Source organism: Lissotriton helveticus, chromosome 5_1 (assembly GCF_964261635.1).
Source record: "Lissotriton helveticus chromosome 5_1, aLisHel1.1, whole genome shotgun sequence".
NCBI lineage: Eukaryota > Metazoa > Chordata > Amphibia > Caudata > Salamandridae > Lissotriton > Lissotriton helveticus.
The window spans coordinates 2,005,778,824-2,005,793,026 of NC_136065.1; the positions used below are offsets into that span (position 1 = coordinate 2,005,778,824).

Here is a 14,203-nt window from a genome sequence, read left to right on the forward strand (position 1 = left end):
GGAGACTGAGAGGGACTGAAAGGGAGGGAGAGAAAGGGAGGGAGACTGAGAGGGACTGAAAGGGAGGGAGAGAAAGGGAAGGGAGACTGAGAGGGACTGAAAGGGAGGGAGACTGAGAGGGACTGAAAGGGAGGGAGACTGAGAGGGAGTGAAAGGGAGGGAGAGATAGGGAGGGAGACTGAGAGGGACTGAAAGGGAGGGAGACTGAGAGGGACTGAAAGGGTGGGGGAGAGTAAGAGAGAGTGAGTTAGACAGTCAGAGTGAGTGGGACAGAGGGAGTGATAGGGAGTGTGAGAGAGTGAGACCGAGGGAGACTGGGAGGGAGAGAGCAAGCTAGAGAGGGAGGGAGACAGAGGGAGATAGAGAGATGTGTGTATGCCAGGTCTGGTGGCTCAGTGGACGAAGGCGTCCGCTGCAGGGACCTGTGATCAACCTCATGGTCGTTTTTTTGTTGTTGCTCTAGCCCCGCCCTCTCCCCCACTGACCCCGCCCCCACAGGTGCGGCCCTCTGACACAAACCAAACTGTAAATTTGGCCCCCGAGAGAAAGTTTGTGAGTACCCATGCCCTAGAACAACGATCTATAAACCTAAAGAAGAGCCCTGGCCATGAAACCCGGAGGGCGGAATATGCTGAAATTGAATGTTAGGTTACACGCAAGAAACTTATACGATGCATCCAAATAACGAGGGCGACATAGGATCATACAGAAAGAGTTTAGTTCCTTCTGACCATACAGGAATATGCAGCACCCAGAGTACTACACTTTCTCCCCATCTGCAGCGTGAGAGTCTAAGCCTTAGCAGTTGGGCCCTCTTACTTGTCCATTGTTCGTCTTCACCCCGTCGGGCTCTGTGTCTCAGAGTCAGAATGAGGAGGGGACCGCCGTTGCTGTCGTCGGTCTCCGGCCACGCCAGCCGCATATGCAGATCTGTATGAGCGCTTGCCCACTGTACGCCAGCCCTCGAGCCAGGCCCAGACGTCCTCCGGTCTCATGAAGAACCATAACCTGCCATCTGTTTCAACCCGGAGTTTTGCTGGGAACAACATGGCGTACTTGATTTCCTTGTCTCTGAGGGCGCACTTCGCGTCCAGGAAGCTACAACATTGTTTTTGGACTCTCAGGGTGAAATCTGGAAAAAAAGAACACTTTACTGTTTTCGATTGTCAGTGGGGTTGCCGCCTGTGCAGTTTGGAGTATAACATCTCAGTCCCGAAAATTGAAAACTCTAGTGAGAAGTGGTCGGGGTGTGCTCCCGGCTTCGGTCTACCCCCAGGCACACAGTGAGCTGGTTCAATGGAGAAACACTTGGTCAGACCCCGCAGCTGAAGTCGTTGTAGAATCAGCTCCTCAACGAAAAGACCGGGGGCCGGCCCCTCCGCTTGTTCCGGAACACCAAGAATTCAAACTTTATTGTGCCTCATTCGGTCTTCATAGTCCTCTAGCTGCAAAGCCAGCGCCTCATAAGAAGTTTGAAGTTCGCTCACCTGTTGCTTGAGGAGGGTTGAGTCACTCACCAGGTCTTTTGTGATGTTTTCAACAGAGCTGACTGGGTCTGCCGTTTTCCGCACATCTTCTCTGAACAAGGCAACCTCTGTGGCGACTGTGTCGGTCCGAGGGAAGTCTGTACGGCGGTTATTGTCGCCAAAATGTCTGTTTGTGGGTACTGGGCTCTCATTCTGGATCGTGACGGTGCCATGCTCTTCCTCTTGGCTCTTCTGCCACACGTACTTGTCTAGCTTAGCCTGCATGGCACTTCGCCGTCTGCGCCAAAGAGGATAAAAGGAGGGCCGGGACTTGCAAGCTATTCACCGCCACCTGCAGTGGGGTTCCCCACCTGGCCTGTCGGTTTTGGTAGGTAGCACCCTAACCCCCGAGCTGATGTACAATTAGGCCGCACCTCCCAGCGGATGTATGATGGTACGACGCGTACCGTCACAACGCGTGCTTTAACAATGCGTCCCTTACAACGCAAGTCATTACCACGACTTGCGTTGGGGGCGCGGATTGAGAATAGTATAATTTACTATTCTAACACCAGTCCCCGTGGACACTAGGGAAGGTGTTGAAATAGTAAATATACTATTATCAATCCTCTAGTGCCCTCCAGCTCAAGTCGTGGTTACGACTTGCGTTGTAATGGACGCGTTGTTAAAGCCTTGCGGAGTAAAATCCGCGTGGTAAAGGATGCTTCCCCTCCCAGCAGCATCGAGATTCCAGGCCGCACTCAGTAATCTAGTAGATGGAGGCCATGGTGAATCCTCGCCCAGCAGGCCTCCTCTCTAACCGTCCACCACAGGACGGTGACGCTGCCTTCACTTTATTTTCATCCCTAGGGCAAGTAACTAGCCAGGAGCTCCATTCTCTTACTGACCCCGGGGCGCTATAGTGGCTGTCTTGTTAGGGGATCGTCCATCGTCCGTCGCCCCTCTCAGCAGGGGATTATAGCCGCTGTGTAGCAGGTCCCCCCTCCCCCCAGCTCTTCACCCCAAGGCTAAGGAGACAAATTGCATAGTGTGCAGCCCGTTGCGGCCCAAAAGATCGTCCAGCGCACGGCAGGGGCAGAGGCGCGAGGTGCCCCATACACCCTCCCCTCTCAGGGAGGAGTTCCTGCTCGTGGCCCACCGCTCCATACGGTCATTCGGCTGCGACGGATACCTGCTGTTCTGGGTCTGGCTGGGTGATTCAGGGGCAATGGTGGTCTCCGGGAGCCGCTGGGAAGCTCCCTTCCATACTCTGGGATCAATCGGGGGAGGATGATGGCAGCTCCGAGGAAAATCGGCCTCAGCCGGTGCTGGATTTGGCCCCCCCCCCCTAACGAGCACCAACCTTCAGGTCAGCTCTGCTAGGTGCCTCCTCGTGCTTCTGATTTCGCGGTAGAGCGAGAGCTGAGCGGTCACCTCCACAGCGACTACCACGGCACAGACCTCCACAGCGGTGTCAATTAGCGCTCTTCCGCCGAGGCACGCCTCTCACCTCCAACGCAGCTGCGGAGGGAAGAGCGAACGGGGGCCCCTCCGATCAGGCCCAAAGTTCCCAGATTCACCGGGCAGTAGCAACAGGCTTCAATGGGCACCGTGTAGAGGAAATCCAGCCGGGGCAAACAAGTATTATTCGGATGTTTCAGCAGTTGCATCACTTTGATTGTTGACCAGTTTAGTTTTAGACCGTTGTCTTGCATCCACTTTCCTATTTGGCCCATACCGTGAAATCGAGCTGCAGTGTCAGCAGGTACACTGTTGACACCATAATCTGCGTGTCATCCAAATATGACCCCTTGGTGAAGCCATAGCATTTGATTAATTTGGGCAGAGGGATGACATGATTATATTAAACAAGGCAGGGCTCAAAGCCCTGGGGGACTCCACAGAGAAGGGAGAAAGCAGGTGAAACCAATTCACGGTGAGCCACCACTTGAGATCTATCTGACAGAAAAGAACTTAGCAGGCAGAGAGTGCTCTGTCCCTGAACGCCAGCGATAAGAGGGCTCAACCAGCACATCGTGGTTGACCGCATCTAAAGTCGCTGACCGATCTTGAAAGATCAGTGCTAGCCCCCCCCCCCCCGCCGTCTAGAGTTTGTCTAAGTTCTTCTGTGGCCGTGATTTGGGCCAATTCGGTGCTGTGATGAGCCCGAAATCCATATTGTGAGGAATCAATTATGCCGCCTTCAGTAATGCAGGTGGATAGTTCTTGATTCAGAAACCTTTCTATTATTTTTGCAGGAAACGGCAGTCATGAAATTGGTCTGTAGTTCAGGGGGTTATTGGGATCCAAGTTAGATTTCTTTAAAAGTGGTAAGATGGATGCTTTCTTACTATCGATGGGGAAATAATTCCCTGAAGTCATCATGAGATTAGAGATGGACAAGAGAGATGTAGCAACGATCTCAGGAACTAGGTGGAGAGTTCAGTGAGCATGGTTCCAAGGGGATCTGGATTTCACTAAAGGATTAATTTAATAATCTGATCCAAAGTGATGGTAGAGAAGGAAGAGATGCTGGACGTAGAAGCACTTTCGGGATTTGATTGCAAGAGAAGACAGTGGTCGGAACCAAGGGAATGCTCGACTGAGGGATTGACCTGAGGGATTGACCTGAGGCAGAAAGGCATCAAAGACCTGTTTAAACTTTTGCTGAAAGGAGTCGGCTAAGGCATTACAAAATTGTTGTCTCTTTTCGTGATCTTGAGGATCTGGAAGTTTAGAGTTTTTTTAATAGTGGAGAGTAAAAATTTCGAATAGCCATTGGCTGCTTCTATTTTGTCTTGAAATAGGATGACTTTGCCTTCAGAATTAAGTTTGTATAGACTTGGATGGCTGATCGATAGTCTGTTTTAGTCTGGGGATTATCATCTAATCTCCATTTTCTTTCCAGTCTACGACAAATTTGTTTTTGCTCTCTCAATGACTCGTTAAACCAGGGTTCGGATAGTGATTGCCTGGCTGAGCGGAGGCTGGCTGGTGTGGCCTGCTGCTGACCGGCGGATTCCATCCAAGAATGGTTATTCGTCACTGCATAATCTAGGTCAGAGGGAATAAATTGTAGAGAATGGGTGAGCACTTTAAGATGCTCATCCTCTATCTTGTTCCAGGGTCGCACAGTAGTGGCCTTTTTGGAGAATTTTACAGGCAGTTTAGGTGGCAAAGAGATTTTAAACAAAATCGCGGTGTGATCAGACCAGAATAAAGGTAGCGATCATGCCCAATCTAAAATGCGATGGTCCAAAAAAATCTCGTCAAGACACAGCTGAATGTGTCGACTCTTTAACCAGTTGTCTAAATCCTGCACATTTGGCCATGAAGGGCTTCAGTTTCATCATCAGAGGTATTTTCCAAATGCAAATTAGAATCTCCTAATATAGAGAAATTGGATTTGCCTGCTTTCCCTTCCAGAAGTTGACTTATTTTATTAAGAAAGGTGGATTTAGTTCTTGGAGGGCGATACAGTAGTATGCCATTAAATGAATGTGTTTTTTACTGTCCAATTTTAAAGGCCGCAGCCTCACACTCTGTGGCATTAATAATTAGGACTACCTTCATGGTATGAAGGTAGTCCTAATTATTAATGCTATGCCACCGCCTCTTTTTCCCCCTCTGTCCTTTTAAAAAGGTTTTGAAGCCTTCCGGGAGAGCCTGTAATAAGTCCGGGTCAGAGGCTGCATCTGCCCATGTTTCCGTGATAAAGGCCAGGTCGATTTGGTGGTGTTCCATAAAGTCGCGGAAGACTAGTGCATTTTTAGCAAGAGAACTTGCGTTAAAGAGGGCACAAGAGACTCATTACTATCCTTTCGGGAAGTGTCTTAGTGAAGTTCAAGCGTCTGGCATGTGGCAAAAATAGATGGTGAAACATATGGCCGCAAGGAGTACAGCGTAGTGGGCCCTCACTCAACTGTGGATCATAGCAAGCTCCGGGGCATAGGTTTCCTTTGTGTCTGAGCTGTAGCAATACTTCTTTGGAGTAATGGGTTCTGGGTGTGCGGGGGAATATAGGTCAAAACCGGCATAGTGGCTGGCGCTGTGCGCGATCCGGGTGCAGACGGGCTTGTCTTTGGTGCACCTGTGGCGTGGACGCGCTGGAGATCCGGCTTTATATTCCGGCATCTGGGGGTGGGATTGAGGGTGTGAGGGCGCGTGTCTGCAGGCGCAAAGGGCGAGGGCTGAAGAAGAAAAAAGGTGAGGTTCAAATAAATGCAAAACGGGGGTCCAGCTACCCCTGCTGCGCTCACAAGCTCCCGTGTGAGTCGCAGGTACTTTAGAGAAAAAAACGAAAGCTAAAGTAACTGAGAAAATGGAAACAATAAACAAAATTAAAACTGTTTTACCGGGATTGCGGCAGAATCCGGAGTTAGGCAACTCCGGGGCAAGTATTGCCTACAGAGAAAATAATTAAAAATGCAGTTTTTAAATTGCTGCTAATGCACAGAGTTGAATGAGATAGAAACAAGGTGGCGGCCAAAGTCTGGGGCCAGGCAGCCTCCCATTCACACTGCTGCTACAAGGAAAATAAACTGACACTTAGTTGTTGGTGTCCACGTGGTTACTGAACGCTCAGAGCAATCAGCAGTGAGCCACTGTGTAATGGGGCATTACTAACATCGTTTGTCATTTAAATTTGGCTTGGAGTATTTCTCAAAAGGTAAAGGACTCCAAATATTCAAACCTCCCGCCTCCATTTTGAATAATCACACTGTGATTACTTTTTTCATGTTAGTAAGTCCTAGCTAACCAGGAAAGTATGTTTGACATGTATTTGATTGCTTTTTTAAAAGGTTTAACATAACTGTAATGTTTACATAATGTCTAGACGTATTTAAACATTGCACATTTAATAGACTAATTGTGAAAAAATTGAATGAGTAGGTATTTTACAAAATTCCACACCCCTGTGTAAGCATCTCAACCTCTTGAAGGATAGTTGCACAATATCTTTATGGCTTTTAAAATATAGACTTTCTTCTTTTTAGGAGAAGTTTCAGAGTTATCTAGTTTGTTTGAAGAAAAAACTTCAGGATATCCTTGAACTTCATTGCAAAGATGATATGAAAGTGACACAATTAGAGGTAAGAGAAGAGTAATTGATATAGTAGCATCATAGAGCGAGGGCTCTAAACATGATCTCACTTAATCTGTTTAAAGGACAACGATAACTTTCACCTCGAGGGTCCGCCATACCTGGGTTCCATATCTGGGATAAGGGCATCCTGACTACGCTTTGCAGCTATCACCTGCACCTGCATCTTCCTTACACATAAAGTCACTCTAAGGACCCAAGGGTTTGCCAGAGTTTTTGTTTTGATGTGTGTAAAGATAATTAACTCCAAGGCCTTGCTTTAACCACATACCTGATTTATGTATTACCTTATTACAGGATATGACCACAGTGCAGGGTTGATGGTGTTGAGGATATTTAGAAACAAAGCAGAAGGTGCACTCTCAAAATTGTATAAATTCTTCTTTATTCCAAAATTCTTTTTGACATCATAGGCACAGCCAACGCGTTTCGTTCCTTTCTTGGTTTTTGGAACTTCGTCAGGGCAGAAATTTTGATAAGTTCAAAACTTCAGAAAAGGGTGGATGCCGAGTATCGAGTGGATCCAAATATTGATCTGTATGGGTCAGGCGTACGCTCTCAAGAGTGAGAGATAGCGTGAATCTGCCTGTAAATCCTGAAGAGAACTTGTATCTCACATCTTGAGGTTAAGAAACCAGTTTTAAAATTTGGGCCAGCCTTTTAGCTGTGTGTCGAACCTCAGGGTTCCTCAGAAGGTAATCCCTGCCCAAATACCTCAGCGTAGTACCGGATATATCACAAACAACTTGCCGAACCTGTGATAGGGTGTCGGTCCTCCAGATCTCGGCATACGCCGTGTATGTTTGTGATATATCCGGTACTACGCTGAGGTATTTGGGCAGGGATTACCTTCTGAGGAACCCTGAGGTTCGACACACAGCTAAAAGGCTGGCCCAAATTTTAAAACTGGTTTCTTAACCTCAAGATGTGAGATACAAGTTCTCTTCAGGATTTACAGGCAGATTCACGCTATCTCTCACTCTTGAGAGCGTACGCCTGACCCATACAGATCAATATTTGGATCCACTCGATACTCGGCATCCACCCTTTTCTGAAGTTTTGAACTTATCAAAATTTCTGCCCTGACGAAGTTCCAAAAACCAAGAAAGGAACGAAACGCGTTGGCTGTGCCTATGATGTCAAAAAGAATTTTGGAATAAAGAAGAATTTATACAATTTTGAGAGTGCACCTTCTGCTTTGTTTCTATATTTCTTCTGTTTACGCATCCCAAGGCAGCGGATGTTGGAAGAGTTTGCACCACCATGTATTAGGAATTATACGAATCGTTGTGCATGACCTGGTTTGCTGCTTTGGTCCTTCTGTCTAAGTGTTGAGGATATTGTTTAAGTGCATAACTACGTGTTAAGTAATCTTAAAGAGGTGTCTTAATGTAGTCTCCACAATCCCTCCTAATCTTTGGTGTATTTTCTGCGTTTATATTTTGACAGTGGTCAGTGAGAAGGCCTGCATTGCGCAAGCTTCTGCTGTAACCTCCCTTCATTACATCCAAGGCGTGTTGTTGATTCTGAGCAGAGCTGGAATTTCAAAAGTTGGTTCCACCGTCCTGTGGTGTAAATTCACCCATGGATGCTTATAAAGGGAGGTGGACAATTGTACAACCCAGATGACATATTTGATATTTTCATCTTTTACAAAAGGTTGCCATTCAGGACATACTTCCAGTGTGACTCCCCACAATTATTTAAAGCACCAGAAGCCTCTGGTGCAAACACCTCCAACTCTCTGGTGGACTATGGAAGGTGGTAAAATGGAAGACGTGAACTTCTTGTTCTCTCCATTAAACTGGCTTAAAAGAAAGTAAAATCTTAGAACTAGTTGCCAAATTGGTAGGGTTTGGGACACAGGCTAACTGGTGATTGTCTACGGCATACTCTCTACAAACACAGTCCATAGTGCAATGTTGTTGACAGTATACTTCTTTTTGCATAAACGCACATGTATACGGAAGTGCATGACATTCGCTCCAGAGGCTCATTTTCCGGAACCTGACATAAGAGAACGGCAAGACTTATGGCTCGGTAGCCACCGATACCATGAGGTTCATTGAATGCTCCATTATTACATAATTTTTAAACACTGAGGAATGTGTACACACTCGTCCTCCAGATGATACAAATATTGTTACATAGTTATGTTTGTAAATGTTTTCTCCCATGCAAATGTAAATACTTAGTATTTAGCACTTCACTGTGTAGAGGGTGGCATGCACAAAATAACACCATGTATTACACTTCATATATTGACTGCAAACCGTGCGTTTGACCCTGTTTCACAAGCCAACGAAAAAAACTTTATTACTGGTTATAGAAATGTTATTGTTGTTAAAGTCTAATAGACCATACTTCCTTCAGGGTTCTCAACTGAGGAATGGTTTCTGAGGGCCACCATCATTGCTGGGTTCACTTCTGCTCCATTCTCAGAGGTAGTATCGCTGCAGAGCTGGGTAAGTAGTAGTTGTCTAGAAACCGCTAAATATCTTACTCCTTCAGTTGGCTGAGGGCCTTCAGCATCTCTTCTTGTGTCTTTTAAGGCACATCTGTACTTCAAGTAGGTTCATCTCATCCTCTGTATTCTCCATGAGTTTTTACAACATTGTTGATGCTCTTAATTCCTGAACTTGAAGAACCCCAAGAAGTAGCCGAATCTTGGTTTCGCCTGATCTCCCTTCTTGGTCCCCTCCTGGTATTACCTCTCGCCTCCAACACTAAAAAAAAGCTGCCTCCTGCCACGCTGCCAAGGGAATTGTTCATATGAAGAACTGGTCTGATGTTGTTCTGTTGTCCAGTGTGGTGTAGTCCAAGCATAATCTGATTTCTTTGATTTTGTTGCTATGACGTTGCTGAAGCACAGTGAATCAAGACTATGTAATGCTCCCTGCTGCATGCATCCTAGATAAGCTTGTATGTCTGAGGCATAGCACCTTGGCCTCTTTTTCTTTAGAAGAAGTCCCCCTTCAGTGCTTCCTCTCAAATTAAATTTGCCAAACTGTCAGGTCCTGAGTTACCCACAATCATGAGCACTGGTATTGGTGAACTTCATCTGCCCATCCCTACATTACTTGCAGTAGCCCACTCTGACATTGAGAATGCTAGAGATACATAGGCCTAGAAGTTGCACACATGCAAACTTTGTCTTCTAGTAGTCCGCAACATTCAGTGACTAGCAGCTCCAACTCCACTGTGACTTCCACTGACAGTGGAAAGCATCAGTCAGTAAGGGTCAAGAGGTGAGTAGGCATGCCGCTGCCTGGGCTGCCTCCCACAAGGGCAAGACTGAAGATGGTGCATGTGAATGAGTATGATGTACAAGCTTGAAACCGGTAATGCAGCTCTGCCTGGCTCAGCGTTAGGCTCTCGACAAGGAAACTGAAGGATTTCTTGTAACCTAAGCCTGGGTGGGTCACTCACTCACTCACTCACTCACTCTCATATGTCCTTCAATGAATCTGAGTCTCCCAGCTTCAAGAACCTCTTCACCAACTTAGACACCCTACTGCACCTTAAATTGAATATCTGATTCTGATCTCCGTTGTGTCACATGAAGTTCATGACAAATAACAAGTGCTGTGACAGAATTACAGTTTACCTACACACATTTCTGTCAAAGCTTAAAAGACATTTATTCCATTCTCTTCTTAGACAACAAAACACTGCCACTCTTCCACCAAAGCATTAAATAGTAGTGTGGGAAAGGTCAATGCGAGGGAAGGAACAGCATGCTCTGCCTTATGATTTACTACTGTAAGTCCTTTTCTGTGGTGTAACCTACATGACGGCCCTAGGTCACATGTTGAGTGATAAGAAAATCTGTGTCATAATGGGTCTGCCTCATAGTTGATTGATAAATTGATTACATATTTCTGAAGGGGTTGGATTGTGAATATATGATTTCTTTGATTTCTTTTCACGGTGTAGGCCAAGTTCAAGAGCCGGAGAGAGCACCTCACAAATGATTTTGAGAAGCTGCAGAAGTTTTTGGAAAAAGAGAAATCTTGTCACCTCAGCAACCTGGAGGAGGAGGAGAAGAAGAGTTTGCAGGACATCAAGGATACAGTGACCAAATTGGAAGAACAGCAATCCCTCCTCAGGAGCCTGATTACAGAGATGGACTTGAAGTGTCAGCAGCAGGATGTGGAGTTATTGAAGATAAGAAAGGTTATAAATCTAGAGAACAAGATGATCAGCATACCTTATCTTCCTTATTGTCAGAAAATACCAACCTTGTAAATCGGATCCATTGGGAGCAATGTATGATTGCACACTTCTCTGAACCCACTGCAAAATATACAAGTAATATGTTGGTTAGAAGTAAAGCCAGGGAAAGGGGACTTGGATGAGAGCAATAACAGAGACTCTGGAAATCGTTACACTCCTGGTCTCACAGCTCGGCACGGTCTTCAGCTGGGGGAGCGTTTCCTATCTGAAGACAAAGGGAAGACTTTAGTCATTTTATCGGTATTGCTACATCACCTTAGCCCTATTATGGCACATGATATACCTCCGCTCTCTAAGGATTGATGCAACTAAGTGTTTTACTACAGACAACTACCTTCTGTGTTCTATGAACACTCTCTGAGGTTCGAATTAAATTCAAGTCAACTGGATCTTAAATTGGAGCATAATAAATGTTCATAAGTATAATGGCAGTCACTCAACAATAGGCAATTAGATTTTAACCCTATATCGATACCTTAATATCATGTGTGCATCAAAAGGAAGGTTATCAAAGTCTGTGAAGAGATGAGGATCATATTTGCTCCTCGCATAGAAATATCAAATGCACAATATGTAAGTTTATAATACTCAAAGGATGATTCCTGAAATAGAATTTATAAATATGAATTCAATTCATGAATTCAAATCATTAAACACAAATCTGAGAATATCACTTCATCTTCCTGTGCCTAAAACAAATTACTGTGTCTTTGTATAATGTAACTGGTGCTCATGTAAAGCTCTCAGTGGCTTTTGGTCGAGTTTGCGCTATATAAAACTGCAACAACAAAAATATCTCCATTATTTCTCTAACCTCTGTTTAGTTGACTTCCGAGTATAACAGTCTCTGAAGTTTCTGTACTTTGGCAACAAGAGGCCACTGCTGCAGTTGTGTATCTTGACCGCTCGCAAGGACACTGAGGACTATGATGAATTTATAAACTGACTTCAAAAGGGTGACCAATGCTTGCAAATATCTTGAGAGCCCCGCGGTTTCCCTGGGCTTCATGCGACGTGTAGTTTCCTTTATTGAACTAATGTGTTTATTGTAAGTGCATGCAGCAAAGATGTGGATCCTCTCTTCAGGAGGGGCTTCATGCGACGTGTAGTTTCCTTTATTGAACTAATGTGTTTATTGTAAGTGCATGCAGCAAAGATGTGAATCCTCTCTTCAGGAGGGGCTTCATGCGACGTGTAGTTTCCTTTATTGAACTAATGTGTTTATTGTAAGTGCATGCAGCAAAGATGTGAATCCTCTCTTCAGGAGGTGCTAACTCTCCATGCACCCTACCAGCCTATCCTGCTTTTGAATGCGTGCACCGTCCGGTAGTTTGGAGGTTCACGCTTCTGTGCAAATTGAGCACGAAGAGGTAAATGTAGGCAGCAGGTCATGACACTTAGCAACTTTATCACAATGACAAACAACATTTCAGTGGCAGGATCTGGAGTTACGTGGCTAAATAAACAAGCAATTGCAATGCAATAGGTCTCGCATTAGGAAAGTTTTAGCTATTGGTATTGTAAATGACACATTTTGTATTTATGTGTTGGTTTTGAAAATAGCTAAATTAATAGCTTTGTCATGTACAATGCCAATAGTTTTAACTTTCGCAAATGTGACACCTATAGCATTTGTAATGCAATATGTGTTGTATTTACGTGACTAAGATGTATTGATATTACAAATAATGGCTTTTAATTTTTTTAAATAATTAATACTTAAATAAAAGGTATTGTAATTTATAATGGTAATAGCTTACATTTTTGTAAATAACTTTTGTGAAGATCATGTTCAGTGTATTTTATTGTGACGAAAATCCAAGATCAGAGGTGAAATATTAACATCTTTTTGTGACATTTGTAATAAAGCTTGAAACATTGAGAGAACATATTTTAACCAGTTGTTGTTCAATGGTTGCACAGATTGATGCTGTGGTGGCGCTGAGTGATGCTGTGGTGGCGCATAGTGATGTTGTTGTGCCCCTGAGTGATGCTATGGTGGTGCTGAGTGATGCTATGGTGGTGCTGAGTGATGCTGAGTGAGGCTGTAGTGATGCGATAGATAGAGGGAGGGCGATAGAGGGAGGGCGATATAGATAGAGGGGGGGCGATAGACAGAGTGAGGGAGGGCAATAGATAGACAGCTAGAGTGAGGGAGTGCGATAGAGTGAGTGAGGGCGAGGGCGATAGAGTGAGTGAGGGCGATAGAGTGAGTGAGGGCGGTAGAGTGGTAGAGTGAGGGCGGTAGAGTGGTAGAGTGAGGGCGGTAGAGTGAGGGCGGTAGAGTGAGGGCGATAGAGTGGTAGAGTGAGGGCGGTAGAGTGAGGGCGGTAGAGTGGTGGAGTGAGGGCAGTAGAGTGAGGGCGGTAGAGTGGTAAAGTGAGGGCGGTAGAGTGAGGGTGTGAGGGGTAGAGTGAGGGCGGTAGAGTGGTTGAGGAAAATGTTGCTATTTTGACAGTATTGCTCGTAAAATAACACATAGTATATTTGCAGATGTGCAGAGTGTGATATGTTATTTATCACCATTATTGACTATGTGGCTGTTGAGGCTTCATATTCATGAAGCCTCTAGTAAGTCATGATGTACCGTCCCTTCCCCAACAATGGTAATAAGTAGCTTAATATACTCTTCACGTCTGCACGTCTGGATAACACAAAGCAAATTAACATAACAAAAGCATAACAGAGCTACCACAGTACAACACAAAAATAACAATGCAATAATGGAGCACAAAACACAGCTGACAATCAACAGAGGACACCACCCAAACACAATGCAACAAAACAAGTATGCACAATTATTCTTGCCACACGTTACCGCCTCTGAAAATCTGCTTTCATAATACGGTGGTAAAAGATGTTTGCACCAAGCGCTGCCTTAACTTGCGATGAAGGGTATGAAATAGGACCAATCGGGATTGTTTTAGGGTTTTGCGCAGTGAGTGAAATAAAATTTGGGTTGTACAATACAGTGAACTAAATGAGATACACAGAGAGGGTGTTTTGCCACCCACATTGGTTTTCTAGTCACAAAAGAATTGTCTGCCATTTAATATCTGAGAAAAATGTTGCTATTTTGACAGTATTGCTCGTAAAATAACACATAGTATATTTGCAGATGTGCAGAGTGTGATATGTTATTTATTACCATTATTGAGTGTGTGGCTGTTGAGGCTTCATATTCATGAAGCCTCTAGTAAGTCATGATGTACCTTGCCTTCCCCAACAATGGTAATAAGTAGCTTAATATACTCTTCACGTATGCATATATAGTTAAATTAATTTTAATACATTATGTATTTCTTTTAACCAATGTTATTAAACTAAATGAGAATGCAAGGGGTTACATTTGTGTAGTACAGTAAAACCACATTGAAGAAGCCCCCTTATTATAAGG

At 44.8% G+C, this 14,203-nt stretch overlaps 1 pseudogene; it reads left to right on the forward strand.

Annotated features, from left to right (window-relative positions):
- LOC144756168 (E3 ubiquitin-protein ligase TRIM39-like) overlaps nucleotides 1-14,203 on the forward strand; it is a 304,125-nt pseudogene that overhangs the window by 26,027 nt on the left and 263,895 nt on the right.